The following is an 8,788-nucleotide window of genomic DNA, read 5'->3' as shown; positions in this document are numbered from 1 at the left end:
CTGACTGCATTGTCAATCAAATAAATTTTGTTGGCGATGGCAGATTTCTTTTTTTGCTCATTTGCTTGTCAGCAAAAAATAATAAAACACGTCTAATAGAATTTCGTGCATGTGAACTATTTACCCAAAGCAAATCTCAGTGATGAAGTTAGCCACTGAGGAAGTCCCCCCCACCCTTTGGGAGATATCATATTAGTGTTTGTGTTCCAGGGTCCTTGAGGAAGCCCCTATTGGCATACATCCTCACTACTGTCACATGAGCTTGGCAGTCCCGTAGAAGAACGTCAGCCATCTTGTTAGAGAGTTATTGCTACGCAACAACACACCATGGATCCTTGTGGCTTTTCAAGAGCAGGCCCCTGTAAGTATGTCCCCTCATAGTCTCTCTCGGGGCCCCTTGGATGGTTGGGTCACTGGCACTGCTTCAGCTGTGTCTCTCACACACACACACACACACACACACACACACACACACACACACACACACACACACACACACACACACACACACACACACACACACCTCTTTAGGACCACCCTTTCTAGATATATAAAGATTTGTATTTACAACTACAATAATATATACAAACTATGCAAATATAAAAAACGTAAGCTTTTAGTAAAACATTTTTATTTTTGGGATTTTTTTTTGTAATAGTTTTTTATGTTCATTATTTACTTCAAGTAATTTTTAATACATTTTGGCCAAAGGGGGCACATTTTATTTTCTTACATGCACTTGTTATTACATATGTTGGCCAGAGGGGGAGCATTTAAATTTTTTCCACACACTTGTTATTTCATATGTTGACCAGAGGGGGAGCACTTTTAAAACCGACACACAGTTTTCAGCACAGTCCCACTCAAGAGCAAACAAACATTACAGGGACAGAACAGAACCGCTGACGGGTCAGCCAATTTAGACTTAGACTTAGACTTTCTTTTTATTGTCATTCAAATTTGAACTTTACAGCACAGATAAGAACGAAATTTCGTTAAATAAGCTCATGGAAGTGCAGGATAAAAAAGCAATATGGTGCATATATAAATAAATAAATATATATAAATTATATATATATATATATATATATATATATATATATATATATATATATATATATATATATATATATATATATATATATATATATATATATGTATATATATATATATATATATATATATATATATATATATATATATATATATATATATATATATATATATATATATATAAAATAAATAAATATATATAGATATATATAAATAAATAAATAGATTACTGTACAGATAAATATATTGCACTTTTTCACATGCGTCCACGTTTATGGATGTATGTCATATTGTCTTTTTTATTCCAGCGAGTTAATCCATTTTGGGGGGAGTTGAGGGGATAATTTAATTATGATGCGTTCAAGAGTCTTACAGCCTGAGGGAAGAAGCTGTTACAGAACCTGGAGGTTCTGCTTCGGAGGCTGCGGAACCTCTTTCTAGAGTCCAGCAGTGAAAACAGTCCTTGGTGGGGGTGGGAGGAGTCTTTGCAGATTTTCTGAGCCCTGGTCAGGCAGCGACTTTTTGCGATCTCCTGGATAGGAGAAAGAGGAGTCCTGATGATCTTTTCCGCCGTCCTCACCACTCTCTGGAGAGACTTCAAGTCTGAGGCATTGCAGGCTCCAGTCCAGACAGAGATGCTGTTGGTCAGCAGGCTCTCTATAGTGCCTCTGTAGAATGTGGTGAGAATGGGGGCAGGGAGCTTCTGACGCCCCTTAAAAAGGTGGAAAACAGGTAAACATTGGTGGGGAAGGGAAGAGTAAAAAAATATTCAGTCTAAGGCTGGACTCCTGGGGAAGGGGTGCAGACTGAGACAAAAAACCTCAATAGCCATTGCACACACAAACAAGTTACAAAGAATACACAAGACTTGCAACAGAGTCAATTTGAAAAATCCCTCCCTTTTGGGACCACCCTACTTTTGATAGATTTCACCACCAGGGGTGCAAATGAGACATTCTCTATCAGATGCAATGGTTTTCTGTATTGGGACCATGATTTGGGTCCTAACTTGTTCACCGGTCCTCATATGGACAGTACTTTTTCTTGTTGGTGTCTCAAGAAGGGTAGAAATACAAGAACACACACAGACACGCACGCACGCACGCACGCACACACGCACTTGTGCCAAGAAGTGTGTAGATGACTACTGATCTGCAAATACTAATATTTAGACCCAACATTCAGTAAACAGGTGACATTAGGATGTCCAGTATACTCTGTATGAAGTTGGCTGTACTCTAATGTTATTTAACACTTATTAAACACAGTCTTTGTGTGTGTGTGTGTGTGTGTGTGTGTGTGTGTGTGTGTGTGTGTGTGTGTGTGTGTGTGTGTGTGTGTGTGTGTGTGTGTGTGTGTGTGTGTGTGTTACTGTATTTTTGGGAGTTCACCCCCTGGAGAGCACCTGCTTTACTGCGTCCATCTTGGTGCTGACCACTCCCACTTGCAACTTTAAGAATAGGAGTGTTAGACTAGTTTATGTGGTGTGAGGAAGAAGAGAATGTGCAAGATAAGTGCTGAGACGAATACACGCAAACCTCCAAATGTGAGGTTCTCCACTGGGGATGGGATCCTTTCACATTTGAACTGATACCGCATCAATTCCCGACACAGGTAATCAACGATGCCAATTTTCGGCACTTTTGTATGTGTGAATAAGTGTTCATTGTTTAATAATAAAATCTCCTGTTTTATGTTACATTTAAAAATGTGTGCTGTCCAATTGTTATATCTTGTTGTGTTACACTTCTGAATCTTATTTGCAAGTATTATACAGGAGCCTTTGCATGCGGCTACAGTTCCAAGACGTTAGATGGCAGTAGTGTATAAGCTACAGGTGGTGCCTATAGTCAGGAAGTTGTCTTCACCTTGGAGTTGCATCTAGTCTTGTGTTCCTATAAGGTGTTTATACTGTATGTATTGTTCCTTTTACTAGGGATGCACAAACATTTTTATTCACATCTGAATCTTAATTCTGATTCTAAATCGATTCATATTTAAAAAAAAATTGATTGAAACATTTTTCTTGTACATACATATACTGTACATATATATCAGTGACGTGCGGTGAGGTTGATAGCTGGTGAGGCACTGACTTCATCACAGTCAGATTTACAAACATATGAACCCTAAAGAGTATCTTATTCCCTATTTGATTTGCAGCAGTTAACGGGTTATGTTTAAAAGCTCATACCAGCATTCTTCCCTGCTTGGCACTCAGCATCAAGGGTTGGAATTGGGGGTTAAATCACCAAAAATGATTACCGGGCGCGGCACCGCTGCTGCCCACTGCTCCCCTCACCTCCCAGGGGGTGAACAAGGGGATGGGTCAAATGCAGAGGACACATTTCACCACACCTAGTGTGTGTGTGTGACAATCATTGGTACTTTAACTTAACTTTAACTTTACACATACAAACTGTAGCACACAAAAAAGTACATTTAATAAAATGATGGTCTTACCTTTACTTATAAATGAAGTCCATGCGCAGCTCCTTTTGAACAAAAGCATCGATAACTTGTTTATAGAAGTCTTCCTCATCTTTCTTCAGTTTTAAAAGTCTCTCTGTCTCGATGGAGATCTTCCTTTAAGTATAACCTCCTGCTTCGATTGAAAGTCCAGTTTAGAAAACTGTTTTATTTTAGATATATAATCCTCCATGTTAAAAGTCCAGGCGAGAGGAAAAAATAAACGATCGCTGCTAACTGTTGCTGCTTGTTGTCACTTTTTCTGCAGCCGTGTAGTCGCAAGAATGATCTCTGGGATCACTAGCGCCCTCTACCACCAGGAGGCGGGATTACTGCGAGCCTCACACAGTGCGTCTTCGCAGCAGTTTTATGATTGCTCAGCACAAGAAATACGTTACACACATACAGTTGTTGACAAAATACACTGTACATTATATACCTCAGCTAACTAAACTATGGAAATGTATAATATAATTCATATAGCAATACGGTCTCACTGCTCAGCAGGCCAGCAGTTAGCCGAGTCATTGCGCAATCCATGGTGAGGCTCAACTGAGTGACGCGCCTCGACTGGCTGCTGTTCACCGCACCGTCTCTTCTCAGTATTTGAACGGCAAATGTGAAAATTCAGCGATTTTGAATAAAAATAATCTAAAACTGGTGAAGTTAAATGGAAAATAATTTTATAGTATAATCACTGGATACATATAACAATTTAATAATTTGTTTTTCTTTTTACATTTTTTTCTTTCCATGATGCCACCTGCCTCTAGTGACCGCACGTCACTGATATATATATATATATATATATATATATATATATATATATATATATATATATATATATATATATATATATATATATATATATATATATATATATATATATATATATATATATATATATACATGGAAGTTTTAGGTGTGACGTGTCCAAGGGCTGAGCCAACTGGAATGCAGTGTTGCAAATTTCATGCCAACAAAGCAAGTATGCCTGATAGAAAACACTGGAACGCACGGTAAGGCTCCCCTTTTCCAGAATGTGCTAGCTTGATGCTAATTCATATTGGATTGACTATAGACATGCTTCTGATTAGCATTAGTGATTTTACAAGATGATTTTAACACCTCTAAATTTTTATATATATATATATATATATATATATATATATATATATATATATATATATATATATATATATATATATATATATATATATATATACTGTATATGTATATATATATATATATATGTATATATATATATATATATATATATATATATATATATATATATATACGCACGTATGCACATGTATTCATATATTACTCATTGTTAAATTCAGCCCTCTGAGGGCAACCATAACTGCAATATATATATATACAGTGTATATATATATATATATATATATATATATATATATATATATATATATATATATGTATATATATATATATACATATATGTTATATATGTTTTTTATATATATATATATATATATATATATATATATATATATATATATATATATATATATATATATATATATATATATATATATATACACTGTATATATATATATTGCAGTTATGGTTGCCCTCAGAGGGCTGAATTTAACAATGAGTAATATATGAATACATGTGCATACGTGCGTATATATATATATATATATATATATATATATATATATATATATATATATATATATATATATATATATACATATATATATACATATACAGTATATATATATATATATATATATATATATATATATATATATATATATATATATATATAAAAATTTAGAGGTGTTAAAATCATCTTGTAAAATCACTAATGCTAATCAGAAGCATGTCTATAGTCAATCCAATATGAATTAGCATCAAGCTAGCACATTCTGGAAAAGGGGAGCCTTACCGTGCGTTCCAGTGTTTTCTATCAGGCATACTTGCTTTGTTGGCATGAAATTTGCAACACTGCATTCCAGTTGGCTCAGCCCTTGGACACGTCACACCTAAAACTTCCATGTCCAATCAAGAGAAAAGACAATCATACAGTAAGTATGATTGTAGACAACCACAATGTAGCCCAGAGGGCATCATCCAATTATTTATTGTACTGTTTATTGTGCTGCATTCAAGGCAGCTGACAACCAGGAATCATCAGAGTCAAACTAATATTTCCTTTTAAAAGACCTTCAGCTGTCACCACCTTGTCCTCCCAACATGCACCTTGTGCTCATAAAATATGAGACATGGCAAACATGAGACATGGAGATGACTCACAAATGTCTTCCTCAAACCACAGAATGTTTGCTTTCATACTTAGGGAGAACACTTGAGTTCAGACAGAAAGTTATGAACGTCAGACTTGCAGTACATAAATGCTGCTTATCTTATGCAATTTATTGTCCCGAGTCATTAAAGGCATAATCGTATAAAAGTTGCACCAACATTTCAGCTTTTATTTTGAAGACCCACTTTTAGATATTAATTTTATAGGCGTTAGAATGAGTACTTATTATATGACAAAATAATCTCATTTAAGAGACACAATCCTCTGCTCACAAGTTTAGTAGATCAGCTTTGCATGTGCCATCAAGTTTGCACCTGTTTTAGTACACGCAAACCTTTAGTAGATCAGGCCCAAAGTGTATTAATAATACTAGTTATTAGTAAACACCATTTCAGCCTTTTCGCACTACATCACATATTTGGTGACATGTCTGTTATTTTTGCATTTTTACAATAAATCATTTATTATTTACTATTAATAACATACAATATAACAATATTTACTATTAATAAATATAATTATGTATTTACTATAATAATATATTCAACAATAATAAATACAATTATTAATTTAAATACAATTAAAATAATATGTTGTGAATGTCAACACTAAATTGGCCCTAGTGTGTGAATGTGAGTGTGAATGTTGTCTATCTGTGTTGGCCCTGTGATGAGGTGGCGACTTGTCCAGGGTGTACACCGCCTTCCGCCTGAGTGCAGCTGGGATCACGACCCTGAGAGGGACAAGCGGTAGAAAAGGGATGGATGGATGTGGTAAAAGTGTAAACGTGCACTACATCATTCTGAGAAGTGTTTCTGATGTTCTGTCAACAATGCTGCTGTACAGGAACTATAGATATAAAATAATTAAAATCACTTTTTTGTACAATATTTTTTTTTAAAATAGAAAAAAGTGGGATGGACCACAATACAAATTAAAATAAAAATATTTCCAAAAATTAAATACTATTTTTAATCAACTTACATCGAAACTTTAATACAGGATATTTTGTTGTCAAGTCTTATACCACAAAAAAGGTCATCCCTCGTAGGCCAACTAGCAGATTTGTCAGTTGGATTTAGGTCTGGGTTCTGATGAACATTTGGCGAAAACAACATTTTAATCATATGCACGTATATTTTAGGCCAAAATTGACCAACATTTAGAACTGTTTAAAAGCGCTGGGAATTTTTGGGCATCACACAATTCGATTCAGAATTGATCCTCGATTCAAAATCAATACTTTTTTAGTAACATTGGGTGCCAGTTCTATGATTAACTACATTCCTCCATAAACTAGACAGCTGTGATAAATGTATATATTACTTAAAAGAAAACAGATTTTCTTTAACAAAATGCTGCCCAAACATTTAAAAAAGGCAAATAGATCAGATATGATGATTATCTACATCAGGGGTCTCAAACTCCTTTTCATTGAGGGCCACATTGCAGTTATGGTTGCCCTCAGAGGGCTGAATTTAACAATGAGTAATATATGAATACATGTGCATACGTGCGTATATATATATATATATATATATATATATATATATATATATATATATATATATATATATATATATATATATATATATATATATACGTATACTGTATATAATACATTAAAAATATATATTTTTTACATAAGCTGCAAAAAAAATCTTAAAATTTTACTATACAAACTGTCACCAGAATTTTACAGTAAAAGCAGTGGGTTTTTTACAGCATATAAAATTATTGAATAAATGGAATGGAATGGAAAAACAATACCACTTTTTTTAGCGGTAAAAATTCATTCAACAGAGCTGCCAATTTTTTTTTTTTTACCTTAAAATCTTGTTTAAATTTTTTTTATGGAAATTTTTTTTATGTTTTAGTGTCTTAATGTATGTGGAAAAAAACAGTACCAAAGTTGATTTTACAGTAAAAAAATTAAAAAAAACTCAGTCGGCGGCATATAACTGTAAAATCTATTGATTTTATGATTGATCATTTGTTTTGAAATCATAAGTCAAGCAGATATTTAGGTACAGTATTTATCTTAATTTTAACAAAAAATATTTTTGGAATACATGATAATATATTTAGATTTTGATAATATTGAATTTTAAAAGATATGCAATTGCATGCAGTACATGATTTTTAATGTCAAAAGGGAAATAAATATATTTAGTAAGACTAAATAAGACATTAAATAATGTGGTGGGCCAAAGATTTGGCCCTTGGGCCTTGAGTTTGACACCCATGATCTACATCAACAATATGATTTTCCTGAGTGGCTGGACAGGACAGATTGAAAACATTTTTTTAAACATTTTTAAAATAATATTTTTGATTTTTTTTTTCATCAATTCTGAATCGTTACAAATAAGAATCACGATTGATCTGAAAATACATTTTTTGACACCCTTATTTAACCTCCAGTCAAGCCTTTAGAGGAGAGAAAACACAACTTTAGTGCAGCATCAACAACGTGAGTGTGACAAAAGATGTTGCACATAAAAGCAAGGAGCAGCTGCATGCTGTTGCTGGAATTGTTTTTGGCCTCCTCAAGTTTTAGTAGTGGACACTTTTAGTTCCTGAGTTGGTTGGCCTGCTCTCGGCGTCAACTTTTAGTGCTGACTCGTAAAAAAAACCCATCTTGACACTTTAAGGGCAACCAACGACACATACGTCTGTTCTCCTCGGGCACGTGCATATCTTCTTCTAACTCCTTCTTTTCAATTAATTTGTTAAGTTTTTTTTCAAACTTCTCACACACACACACACACACACACACACACACACACACACACACACACACACACCCACACACACACACAATTGTATTTGTTACCTTCTTGAGACCTCCAAAAAATGCTTACCTCTAGTATTATAATATAAGTCGTAATTTCACTCAACGCAAGTCAAAATTTTACAAGAAAAACGGAACATTTTTACAATATTATGATAAAAGTTGGAATTTTA

The sequence above is a fragment of the Nerophis lumbriciformis genome, linkage group LG06 (assembly GCF_033978685.3).
Source record: "Nerophis lumbriciformis linkage group LG06, RoL_Nlum_v2.1, whole genome shotgun sequence".
NCBI classification, from domain to species: Eukaryota; Metazoa; Chordata; class Actinopteri; order Syngnathiformes; family Syngnathidae; genus Nerophis; species Nerophis lumbriciformis.
Note: the sequence above shows the minus strand (reverse complement) of the source record.